Below are 12,698 nucleotides of genomic sequence, written 5' to 3' on the forward strand. Positions count from 1 at the left end.
ACCTGAACTCTCTGCTGGGTGAGGTCCCTTTCGCCGTAACGCAAGGAGCTACCACTCTGGCTATAGCCGGGGAACGTCTGACAGCTTACTATGCAGTGCCACAGAATGTGGTGGTTGCTCGACACCAGAAACCCGGGGAAAGTGATGCTGCCTATGCATTGGCTCTCGACTCACTGGCAAATGAATGTGATGTCAGGGCAGTCAATGTGCAACAACACTGCAATGCCTTGAAGCTGGATGCTTTAGTCAACGGGATTGACCCCAGTTACATCCGACAGAGGCTGCTGGAGACGGAGCCCTTAACCTACGACCGGGCAGTCACTCTAGCCAAACACTGAGAAGTGCCATGCGACCCAGTGAAATGCTAGAAACCGAAAATGAAACATCCAGGAGAGCTGGAACCCTGAAGGAATGAAAAAGGTGAACTCCTGAAAAATGCTACTTCTGTGATAATAGGTGGCACTCCAGACTGAAGTGCCCGGCTCGATTTGCTATCTGCAGCTATTGTGGGAAACTCGGCCACTTTGCTAAAGTGTGTAAGGCAAAAAGTACTCCCACTGATAAGAAGAAGAAGAGAAGCACTAAGAAAATGCGTCCTGGAGCTGTAGGAATGGAAGACAACTGTGAAAAGGGGGAATCTTCAGACGAGCAGGCTGAATCGACTTCAAGTGACGGCGAGGTGAGATCCCCTGTGATAGCTCAATTGACTCCAAAGCTTGGGGGATGTTACGGATTGGAACGGTCGACTATGAAGGGGGAGGTGAATGGTGAGACTATTGATTGTCTAATAGACTCGGGGAGTGCTGACAGCTACATCCACGATAGAGTTGCCAGAGCCTTAAATTCGCGAAGATATCCAGCGAACCAAAAGATATCGATGGCTTGTACTGAACTTACAAAAACTGTACGGGACAAGTGTAAAGTTCTTTAAATTTGGAGGGACACTGCCTGGCTGATGTGTGGCTCTTTATTATGCCGGAGCTTTGTGCCCCTGTGATACTGGGGTTAGATATTCAATCTCAGATGAACATATTCATAAATTTCGGTGGGCCACTACCCACACTTACCATCCCCCGCACTATTTACTGTAGTCTGTCCACATTAACGATCAAAGCTCCCTCCCTTTGCAGAGATTTATCCCCCAAGTGTCGGCCGATTGCCACTAAGAGCTGTTCTTACAGCAAAAAGGATTGCGAGTTTATCAAAGCTGAGACCCAGAGATTGCTTAAAGAGGGAGTAATTGAACCCAGTAAGAGTCCGTGGCGAGCCCATGTGGTAGTTGTGAAAAATCACACTAAGAAATGACTGACCATTGACTACAGCCGTTATACTAACCTGGATGCCTACCCCCTGCCACGCATCAATGAAATGATGAATCAGATAACGCAATACAAAGTATACACCACTATCGACCTCAAAGTAGCTTATCACCAAGTCCCCATGAAAAAAAAGGAATGACCCTATACAGCCTTTGAGGCTGAAGGGGGGTTATACCAGTTTAAAAGGGTACCTTTTGGAGTCACTAATGGTGTGTCAGTGTTTCAGAGAGAAATGGATAAAATTGTTAGGACGTTTGAGTTACAGGGTACGTTTCCCTATCTGGATAATGTCACTATCTGTGGGAAAACACAGTCTGAGCACGACAACAACTTAAAGAAATTTTTAGCAACAGCTAAAGATCTCAACAACCTTACATTTAACGAGGGCAAATGGGTGTTCGACACGACAGAGCGACCCATTCTGGGCTACATTGTCCGCAAGGGCGAAGTGCCAGTTGATGAAGTAGACAAAGACGACGTGGTCAAACAATAATCACGGCTTTTATTAGCAGAAACTCATGGTACAATAATGAAAGACAATAGATGCATATACAGTTATACCCAAGGGGAGTGTCCTTAACAGTCGAGATAATGCACAGCCAATCTTAGTACAGCAAGGCTCGCCAGAGGGGGGACAGGCAGCTTAGCAGACATTCACCACAGGCTGGTAATTGGAACTAGGCGTGAGTTTAGTTTAGCTTAGTCACGGAACAGACCTGATGGACCTAGTGGCCTGCTTCTGTTCCTTTATCTTGTGATCTCTTGACATGAGTTAAAGGGAGGCAGCCACCTAAGGAGGCATGAGAGGGAAAGCCACAAAGGTCTCTGGGATGGAGACTGGCCATGTGGTTCAGAAGGGAGGGAGAAGAGGCTAGCTGTAGTGAAGTCAGGGGAACAGACAGGAGGTTCTGTGGACAAGACCGAAACTCCCAGATGGTATGTTGCCTCCCAGGATCAAGAACATCCAGATAGAATCCACAGCATTCTCAAGTGGGAGGATGAGCAGCCAGATATTGTGGTTCACGTCAGGACCAATGATGTGGATAAGAAGGGTGATGGGGTCCTAGAAAGTGAGTTCAGGGAGTTAGGTGCTAAATTAAAGGATCTCCAGGGTTGTGATTTCAAGATTGCCACCTGTGTCACGTGCTAGGGAGGTGAGAAGTAGGAGGATAATACAGCTTAACCTGTGGCTAAGAAGATGGTGCAGGAGGGAAGGGTTCAGATTTTTGGATCCTTGTCCTTTCTTCCAGGGAAGGTGGAACCTGTACTGGCAGAGAAGTTTGTATGTGAACTGGGAGGACCAATATCCTTGTGCGAAGATTTGCTAGTGCTGCTTTAGGAGAGTTGTAGGGGATTGGAAACTAGAGGGTCAGAGCATACAGTGGAGTCGTTGTGGAGAAAGATGTTGTTGAGCCTGCAGAATAAGACAGAAATAGGAAGGTTGAGTCTAGTGGGAATAACGTTCTGAGTTATGTCTATTTTAATACAAGGAGTACTGAAGGAAAGGCAGATGAGTTGAGAGCATTGTGGCCATTAGTGAGACTTGGTTGCAGGAGGGGCAGGACTGGCAGCTCAATGTTCCAGGGTTCTGTTGTTTAAGATACAGTATGATAGAGGGAAAGGGAATGAAAGGGGAAGGGTGGTGTTGCTAGTCTGGGAAAATGTCATAACAGTGCTCAGACAGGACAGATTAGATAGCTTGTCTACTGAGGAATGATAAAGGGATGACCACATTAATGGGATTATATTACAGACCTCCCAATAGTCAGCAGGAATTGGAGGATCAAATTTGTAAAGAGACAGCAGACAGTAGCAAGAAATAAAGTTGTAAAAGTAGATGATTTTAACTTTCTACAGATTGACTGGGTCTCCCATACTGTAAAGGGCTTGATGGGTTATCGTTTGTCCAACGTGAAGAAAATGTGTGCAAGGGAAGACTTTGGTTCTTGTGATCAAAATGCCATTAATTTCAAGATAATTATGGAAAAAGATAGGCTTGTTTTTGGGTTGAGATCCTAAATTAGAAAAAAATCCAATTTTGATGCTATTAGAAACGATCTGGCAATGTCAATTGGTACAGGTTGTTTGGCAGGATTCTTAACAATGTGGAGGAACAGAGATATCTTAGAGTCCAAGTTCATAGATCCCTCAAGGTTGCCATGTAAGTTGATGTGTGGTTGAGAAGGCGAGAGGTTGAGTTCATGAGCCGTGAGGTAATGTTTCAGCTTTATAAAATTCTGGTCAGATGACACTTAGAATATTGTACTTAGTTCTGGTTGCCTCATAATAGGAAGAATGTAGACACTTCCGAGAGGGTACAGAGGAGATTTACAAGAATGTTATCAGAATTGGAGAATATGACTTATGAACCAAGGTTGACAGAGCTAGGGCTTTTCTTTTTGGAGTGATAAATGATGAGTGACTTAATAGAGGAATATAAGATTATGAGAGCTTAGATAGGGTGGACAGCCAGCAGCTTTTTCCCAGGGCAACAACAGCAAATACCAGAGGATGTCTTGTTTAAGGTGAGTGGAGAAAAATTTAGTGAAGATATCAGAGGTAAGTTTTTTTATTTAGAGTGGTGAGTACCTGGAATGCATTGCCTGGGGTGGTAGTGGAGGTTGGTATTATAGGGACATTCAAAAGCCTCTTAGGTAGGCACATGGATGTAAGAAAATTAAGAGGGTTATGGATGTGAGGTGGGGAAAAATTAGATTGCTTTGGAGTAGGTCATACAACATTGTAGGATGAAGGGCCTGTAATGTGTCACTATGCTCTTTATTTTCTGGCAAAGATGTACTTGGTAAGTGGAAAGCTTTCAAAGGTGAAATTGTGAGAGTACAGAGTTTGTAAGTTCCTGTCAGAATTAAAGGTAAGACTAATATCTATGAGGAACCTTGGTTTTTGAGAGATATTGAGGATTAAGATGATAGCAGATATTGAGAGATTAAGAGGGTAGCAGATATAAGTAGCAAGGAAAAATTGAGGTACTTGAGTATAAGAAATTCATGAAAACATTCATGAGGGAATTCAGGTTTAAAAAAAGGCTCTGGCAAACCAGGTGAAGGAAAATCCCAAAGAAAGGATAGCAAGGAACAAAATTGGTTCTCTTAAAGATCAGAGCGGTCATCTATGCATGCAGCCAAAAGAGAAGGGGGAGATTTTAAAGTCATTTAAAAAAATCTGTATTTACTCAGGAGGACACCTATTTAAAAGTGACTCAAAATAGCAGTGAAACCCTATACAGAGAAGGAGGGGCTTGCTGTCTTAAGGCAAATAGGGTGGATAAAACCCCAGAGTCTGACAAAATATTCCGTTGGACCGTAGTCAATTACTGGAGAAGCCTTAGCAATGGTATTAAATGTTCTTTCCCACAGATGAGGTGCTCACGAATTGGCATTGTTTAAGAAGGGCTTCAAGAACAATCTGGGTAATGATTGGGTAATGAGCCTGACATTAGTAGTGGGCAAGTTATTGGTAAGTATCCTAAGAATGCAACACACAAACATGCTGGAGAAACTCAGCAGGCACGCAGTATCCATAGGAAGTAAAAGGCAATTATATATCGGGAATATAGAAAAACAGATAAGACACCTGAATAAAAAAAAAGTGGAGGGTAGAGGAGGGATAGTGCAGGATTACATGTAAGGGGTAATAGATCGTTAAAGGTAGGCGAATAGAAGCTGAGAAGTGATGGGGAGAGGGATGATAGCTAAGAAGGGTAGCTCTCTGATAGGAAGGAAAATTAAGGGAAGGGGATGCGGGAGTTTGAGGAAAGGAGACAAGGGTAGGAAAAGAGAGTCCGGGGAGGGGGTTAATGGAAATTTGAGGTCGATATTGATGCCAACTGTTTGGAGACTGCCAAGATAAAAGTGTTTCTTCTATTTGGAAGTGGCCTCAATTTAGCAGCGCATGAGGCCATGGACAGATACGACGGTGTGGCAATGAGGCGTGGAATTCAAATGCTTAGTCACTGGAAAGCCCTTGCCGTTGAGGTGGACAGAGCAAAGGTGTTTTAAGAAAATGATCTCCATCTGTGTCAAGTTTCCCCAATGTAGAGGAGGCTGTATCAAGGACACAAATAGGCTGTAAAACGGCAGATGGAATTTAATGAGTTCAAGTGTGAGGTGTTGTATTTTGGGTGCAAAAACCAGGGAAGGACTTGTATGGTAAATGGTAGGGCTTAGAGAAGTGTGGGAGAACAGAGGCACCTGGGAATACAGATATACAATTCCTTGAAAAGTGGCATCAAAGGTACATAGGGTCGTAAAGACAGTTTTTGGTGCAATGGCCTTCAGAAATCAAAGTATTGAGCACAGGAGTTGGATGTTATGCTCTAATTGTATAAGACATTGGTGAGGCCACATTGAGGGTATTGTGTGTAATTTTAGTCATTGATAAGCCCCGGGGATCACAAAGGTTATACCCCAGGTTATCACAGGAAGCAAGGGAAGAGATTGCTGGGAGTTGGCAATGTTCTTTGCTTCCTCCCTGGCCACAGGGGAAGGCATCGGAAGATAGAGAATGGCAAATATGATTCCCTTGTTTAAAAAAGGAGTATCCTAGGTATTAGAGCGTGGTGAGTTTTACGTCAGTAGTGGGTAAACTATTGAAGAGGATTCTTATGGACAGGATTTACTAACATAGTCTCAGATATAGTCAGCGTGGCGAGGCTTTGTGAGGAATAGGTCAAAGCCTCGTTGAGTTTTTGAGGAAGTAACACAAGAAATTGATGGAGGAAGAGCGATAGATGGTGTGGGTATGGATCTTAGTAAAGCAGTTGACAAAGTCATGAGATCCATGGAACCTTGGATGTGTGGATTTAGAACTTGTTTGCCTGCAGAAAGCAGAGGGTAATCGTAGATGGTATGTATTCTCCCTGGAGGTCAGACCCCTGCTCTTTGTGATTTTTATAAATAACCTGGATGAAGAAGTAGAGGGATGGGCCAGTAAGTTTGCAGATGACCCGAAAGTTGTCGTAGGTTACAACAGGATACAGAGTTGGGTAGAAAAGTGGCAGATGCTATTCAATCCAGATAAGTGTGAAGTGATGCACTTTGGAAGGTCAAACTTGAAGGGTGAATCCAGGGTTCATGACAGGATTCTTAACAGTGTGGAAGAACAGAGGAACCTTGGGGTCCAAATTCATAGATCTTTCAAGGTTGCTGTGCAGGTTGATAGGGAGTTAAGAAGGCTTTTATGGTGTGCTGGCCTTCATTAGTCGGGGTATTAAGTTCCAGCGTCATGAGGTCATGTTGCACCTTTATAAAACTCTGCAAATATTCCTTGATAAAGGGGTCAAGCCTGAAATATCAATTATATATTTTTACCTTTGCTATATAAAGGACACTGTTTTGACCTGCTGAATTTCTCCAGCATTGTGTTTTTACTTGGAATATTGTGTTCTGTTCTGGTCACTTCATAACAGGAAGGATGTGGGAGCTATGGAGAGGGTATATAGGAGATTTACCAGGATGTTGACTGGATTGGAGAACTTGTCTTATGAAGCAAGGTTAAGAGCTTTTCTCTTTGGAGTGAAAAAGGATGAGAGGAAATTTAATATAGGTGTACAAGCTTATGACAAGAATTATGGACAGACAGCAGCTTTTTCCCAGCGCAAGTGTAGCAAACACCAGAAGAAATCTCTACAAGGTGAGGGGAGGAAAGTTTAGGGGTGATGTCAGGGGTAAGTTTTTTTTTACACAGAGGGTATTGGGTGCCTGGAATGCATTGCCAGGGTTAGTATAATAGGAACATTTAAAAGACACTTAGACAGACACATGGATGCAGGATAAGTAGAGGATTACAGGAATGAGTTAGGGAAGGTTCAGTTTGTTGAGTAGGTTTAGATAGGTTGGCACAACATCGAGATCCAAAGGGTGTGAACTGTGCTGTAATATTCTGTTGCTGGGATTTGAGGAACTGAGTTATATGGGAAAGTTCAATAGTTTAGGACATTACACTCCCTGGAGCATCAGAGAATGAGGGGAGATACGATGGCGGTATTCAAAATTATGAGCATTATAGCTAGGGTGCATGCACTGAGGTTGAGGGGGACAAAAACCAGAGAATATGGGCTAAGTGTGAAAGGCAAAATGTTTAAGGGGAACATTCAAGAGAACTTTTCACACAGAAATGGAACATGCTGCCAGTGGAGGTGTTGGGTGTGGATTTGATTTTAAAGTTTAAGAGAAACTTTGATAGGCACATGGAAGGGAAGGGAATGGGGTGCAGATCGATGGGACAAGGCTAGTGCAGAACGGGGAAATCAGCCCAGACCCAGCCCGTATGCACCCTCTCCTAGACCTCCCAGTGCCACACATGCTGAAAGCATTAAAAAGGTGTTTGGGACTGTTCGCTTACTACGCCCAATGGGTCCCCAACTACGCCGACAGTTATAAAAGCCTCAGTTTTCCCACTGTGCCCAGCAACCACCAGAGCAGTCAGGGACATTAGGGACCATATCGCGAAAGCTACCATGCGGTCCATAGATGAGTCGATCCCGTTTCAAGTAGAAACGGATGCATCCGATGTGGCTCTGGCAGCCACCCTAAACCAAGACGGACGACCGGTGGCCTTTTTCTCACGAACCCTACAGGGGTCAGAGGTAAGACACTCAGCAGTAGAGAAGGATGCCCTAGCCATTGTGGAAGCAGTAAGGCACTGGCAACATTATCTGGTGTGCAAACACTTCACCCTCGTCACGGACCAACGGTCTGTGGTTTCTATGTTTGATAACCAGAACAGGGGGAGAATTAAGAATGACAAAATCCTGTGCTGGGGGATAGAATTGCCTACATTTAACTATGACATTCTATACCGCCCCGGAAGACTCAACGAGCCCCTGGACATGCTGTCCAGAGGCACTTGTGCCATCCTTAACCCCACGTCCCAGTTGCAGAACTTGCACAATGAGCTGGGCCACCCGGGGGGTCACTAGACTGTTTCACTTCATTAAAACCCAAAATCTTCCATTTTCAGAAGAGGAAGTGAGGTCAGTGAACAAGAGCTGCCCCATCTGTGCGGAATGCAAACCGCAATTTTACTGGCCAGACAAAGCCCCCCTGATAAAAGCTACCAAACATTTTGAGCGCCTCAGCCTCGATTTTAAAGGCTTGCTCCCATCCAATAATAGAAATGTCTATTTCCTAAACGTAATAGATGAATATTCCCGTTTCCCCTTCGCAATCCTGTGTTCTGATGTAACAGCAGCCACTGTTATAAAATGCCTCCAACCCATCTTCAGCATATTTGGGTACCTGAACTACATACACACAGACAGGGGAGCTGCATTCATGAGCGCAGAAGTACAGCAGTACCTGCATGAAAGAGGGATTGCTACCAGCCGCATTACAAGTTACAATCCCAGGGGGAATGGACTAGTCGAAATGGAAAATGCCACTATCTGGAAAACAGTCCTCTTGACTTTAAAAGCAAAACACCTGCTTGTTACTAGATGGCAAGAAGTGTTGCCAGAAGCCCTATACTCTATACATTCTTTGTTGTGAACTGCCACTAATATGACCCCACATGAACGTATCTTTTCTTTCACAAGAAAAGCCATGATGGACACAGTGCTGCCTAAATGGATGATGACACCGGGACCCGTTCTCCTCCGGAAGCACTGCAGACCCCACAAAGCGGACCCGCTGGTGGATCAAGTGGAGTTGAGGCACGCGAACCCTCAGTACGCCTTTGTCACATTCCCGTATGGAAGAGAAGATTCGGTGGCCATCAGGGATCTCGCGCCGGCCGGATGTGTGAACAACACGGAGAAAACACAGATGTTTACGGATCAACAAGGAGCGCAGCAGCAGTCACTAGAACAGTCGTCCATCGAGTCCCCCAGAGGACTAGACCACCCACCCCGGAAATCAGGACCCTGGGTACGCCCGTCCCACAAAATATCACCACCCAGGCAGGACCTAATCCCATACAAGAGGATCCCCTGCCCATATGGCCACCTAGTACTTCCCACTCCCACACCTCCACCAAGAAAGACCGAATGGCAGACCGCACTCCCCACCCCTATACCACTGCCGAGGAGGTCCAGAAGGCAATGGAAGCCACGAAAAATTTTGGACTTATGAACTTACAAACAAGGGAAGGAGGGCGGGGGGAATAATATTTTTTTTAAGGGGGGATGAATGTGGTGATCTGTAATTACACCACTAGGTCACCAGGGGTCATCCCGGTGATCTTGTATATAAAGCAGTCCAAAGCTACAGTCTAGCCTTCCATGTTCATCTTGCAGAGAGACAAGACCCTCTTAGTGTACATATTAGTTCATTAAAGCTGTCTTATATTCGCACTGCTGGTGTGGTTATTGTCAATACAAGGCCAACAAGAATTAATCATCCTCAAAGATTTAAATCTTCTCTGTGTCACTGCCCAATTCCCATACAGGGATCAATCAACTGCTGAGCCCCAGTTCTAGTCAAGAAACCATGGTTTAATTAAAAAGGGGTTGAAAATTCAAAATCAGCTTTTGTCTCAATTAAAATGTCTGCCTAAACAAGCCAAACAGAGATTTTGTTCCTCATCACAAAATGCTATTGCTTTTATTTTCTTTGATAAACACAAGCAACTAGGACCAAGAAGTCAGTAGGCCCTTTCAAGCTGCCGTGTAAAATGGGGTTAACTGGGCAATTTGCCCGGTTAGCGCCCCACTCATATGGCAGCTTGAAAGGGTTCGACCCGGTCAGCGTGGTCCAAATCCAACAGAGTCCTTGACCTACCTCAAAGGTAGTCAGGCGCAAAATCAACTAATCCCCTTCACAATACTTAACCTTTCCTTTAGAGAATGGGAGAGAAAAGGGATCAAAAGAATAGAAAATTGTTTTTCGGGAAATAAATTATTATCTTTTGAACAAATGAAGGACAAATATGGTATAACTCAAGATACAGTATTGGCATACCACCAACCTACTTGAAGGACAAATTGGGAAGCAGCTTTAAATATGTGATTACAGACACAATGATAATTAAAAGATTTATAACAAACATGTACATCAAACTGCAAGAGAAAGAGAACGAGGAAACAAGCTGTAAACCCAAACAAAAATGGGAACAAGATCTAAACATAAAGATAAAGAATGAAACATGGGAGAAGTTATGCTCCAGAACTGAGAAATACAATAAACACGAGGTTACGCATGATACAATATAACTGGTTACACAGGCTATACATCACTCCTCAAAAGTTAAATAAATGGGATCCAACATTATCAGATAGATGTTTTCGCTGTAAGAAGGAAACGGGAACAACAGTGCATGCAATTTGGGCATGTGAGGAAGTGGAAAAGTTTTGGGAAGATCTAAACCAGGTATTAAATAAAATCACAAAAAGCAACATCCCAAAAAATCCAGAGATCTTTCTTCTAAGTAATATAAGAAGAAAAGAACTTGGCCTCGATTTGGATGGAGCACAAAAAAGATTTATTATGATAGCCTTAGCTGTAGTAAAAAAATGTATTTCATCTACCTGGAAATTAGAAGATAGCCTGAGAATACAGCAATGGTACATGGAAAAGAATAAATGTATTCGATTGGGAAAAATAACATATAATTTAAGAAATAACATCACAGTATAATCAGAGAGTGGTTACTGTGTGGAATGGGCTTCCGGGAAAGGTGGTGGAGGCAGGGTCAATTTTGTCATTTAATAAAGAGTTGGATGGGAGGGGGAAGGAGGGATATGGACACAGTGCTGGTCAGTGGAATTAGAGGAGGGTACTTGGATCAGTGTGGACTAGAAGGGCCAAATTGGCTTGTTTCCGTACTGTAATTGTTATATGGTTATATTCGGACAAATTTGGGAACCGTACATGGAACACAACAGAGAGGTCCTACCGCAGACCTCCACCCCCTAAAATGACAGAATGAGAAGACGAAATGAACTGACCCAGTGTGTAAAAGTAGAAGACACAATTTTCTTGTTTATTTTCATTGTGTGATGACATTGTTTAATAGGCTTAATGTATATGTTGAACGTTTAGTGGGGAGGGGGGTGGGAAGGAGGGAGGAAAAAGGGGAGAAAACGACACTGTATATATTCAAGAAGGAAATGTTTGTGTGTATTTTGGTCAATATGGTTCACAGTGTGAAAAATAAAAAAATTTAAAAAAAAGGTAGTCAGGGAACCCAGTTAAACTTACCTAGGTTCGTCCACTGGTGGCTTGAAAATGAAAATGGCCGACCCAGTTGTTCCAGTGATGTCAGCGCTTGTGTGTGAGCGTCACCAGGCTGCATCTACTGAAATGCGCAGTGTTAACATCCAGTGGGCTCCTCCAATGACTGCAGCATTCGCCTGACAGCAATGGTCACAACAGTGCCTGATGTATTACAGCACACCAGAGTTGCTTAGCCAGCATCTGAAGATTGTCCCCGTTCTCCATTTGAACTTTGACGTGTCACTTCCAGTAGTACTTCTGGTAAGTGCGTGGCGCGCCTTTCAATGAGTTATCGTGGGGGCGGGATCCCACTTAAATTTCTGGGTTGGCAATTTAGTGGGTCGATCCCCTGCAGCTTAAAAGGTGCTGGAAGCACCTTTGCCCCACTAATTGCACCTGGGTCTCAGGAGGGCTACCCAGGTACTGCAGCTTAAAACTGCCTACTGAGAGCAGATTGATCTTTTCTATTTCCATAATTATAAATATATTTATAAATGTGTAGGATAAAAGTTGCAAAATTGAAGACAACACAGCTTGAAGTGTGGGAGATAATGAGCATGGCATCATGAATGGGTTGACATGGTTAGATGAAACTTTGAACTGCAGGACCTGGATGTACATTGCAGGGATCTTGAGAGAGTGGTTGGGAAACCCCCAAGTATGATCCCAAGTACAAAGCAGGGAAGAGAATCAAGGAAATTTTATGACACCGGTGCCACTGCACAAATATAAGTTGGATAAAAGATAACTAATCGAATCCAATCCTCCCATGAAATATCACTGGCAGAAAAGATTAAGAAAAATGAAAGCATTTTTCAGTACATTTAGAGCCAGGTAAACAGTGCAGATTTATTAGGGCCAATCTCTGGGTGCAGCCATAAATACTTTTCGTTGGTATTCACAAATGAAACTCAATCTGTAGTTGGACAAATTGGCGAAATTCTAGTGGAGATCTCCATAAATACAGAATACTCAACGCCTTTGAACATAAAACTCTACAGCACAATATATGCCCATTGGCCTACAATATGGTAATGACCAAATCATCTACTCTAACAACTGCCTAAAATTTTCCTAATGCATAATTATTCATTTTTCTCAGTTCCATGTAACTATTTTAGTCTCTTAAAAGATCCCATTGTACCTGCCTCTACCACAGTTGCCGGCAGCAGATTCCATGCTCTCTGCGTGAAAACTTGCTTATTAC

The 12,698-nt window shown here is 43.5% G+C and overlaps 1 protein-coding gene across 5 annotated transcripts in view; it reads right to left on the reverse strand.

The window, feature by feature from the left end:
• Positions 1-12,698, reverse strand: part of LOC138737246 (WD repeat-containing protein 26) — a 261,475-nt gene that overhangs the window by 26,161 nt on the left and 222,616 nt on the right. The gene's annotated exons all lie outside the window — the stretch shown is intronic.

The sequence above is a fragment of the Narcine bancroftii genome, chromosome 6, assembly GCF_036971445.1.
Source record: "Narcine bancroftii isolate sNarBan1 chromosome 6, sNarBan1.hap1, whole genome shotgun sequence".
In the NCBI taxonomy this organism is placed as follows: domain Eukaryota; kingdom Metazoa; phylum Chordata; class Chondrichthyes; order Torpediniformes; family Narcinidae; genus Narcine; species Narcine bancroftii.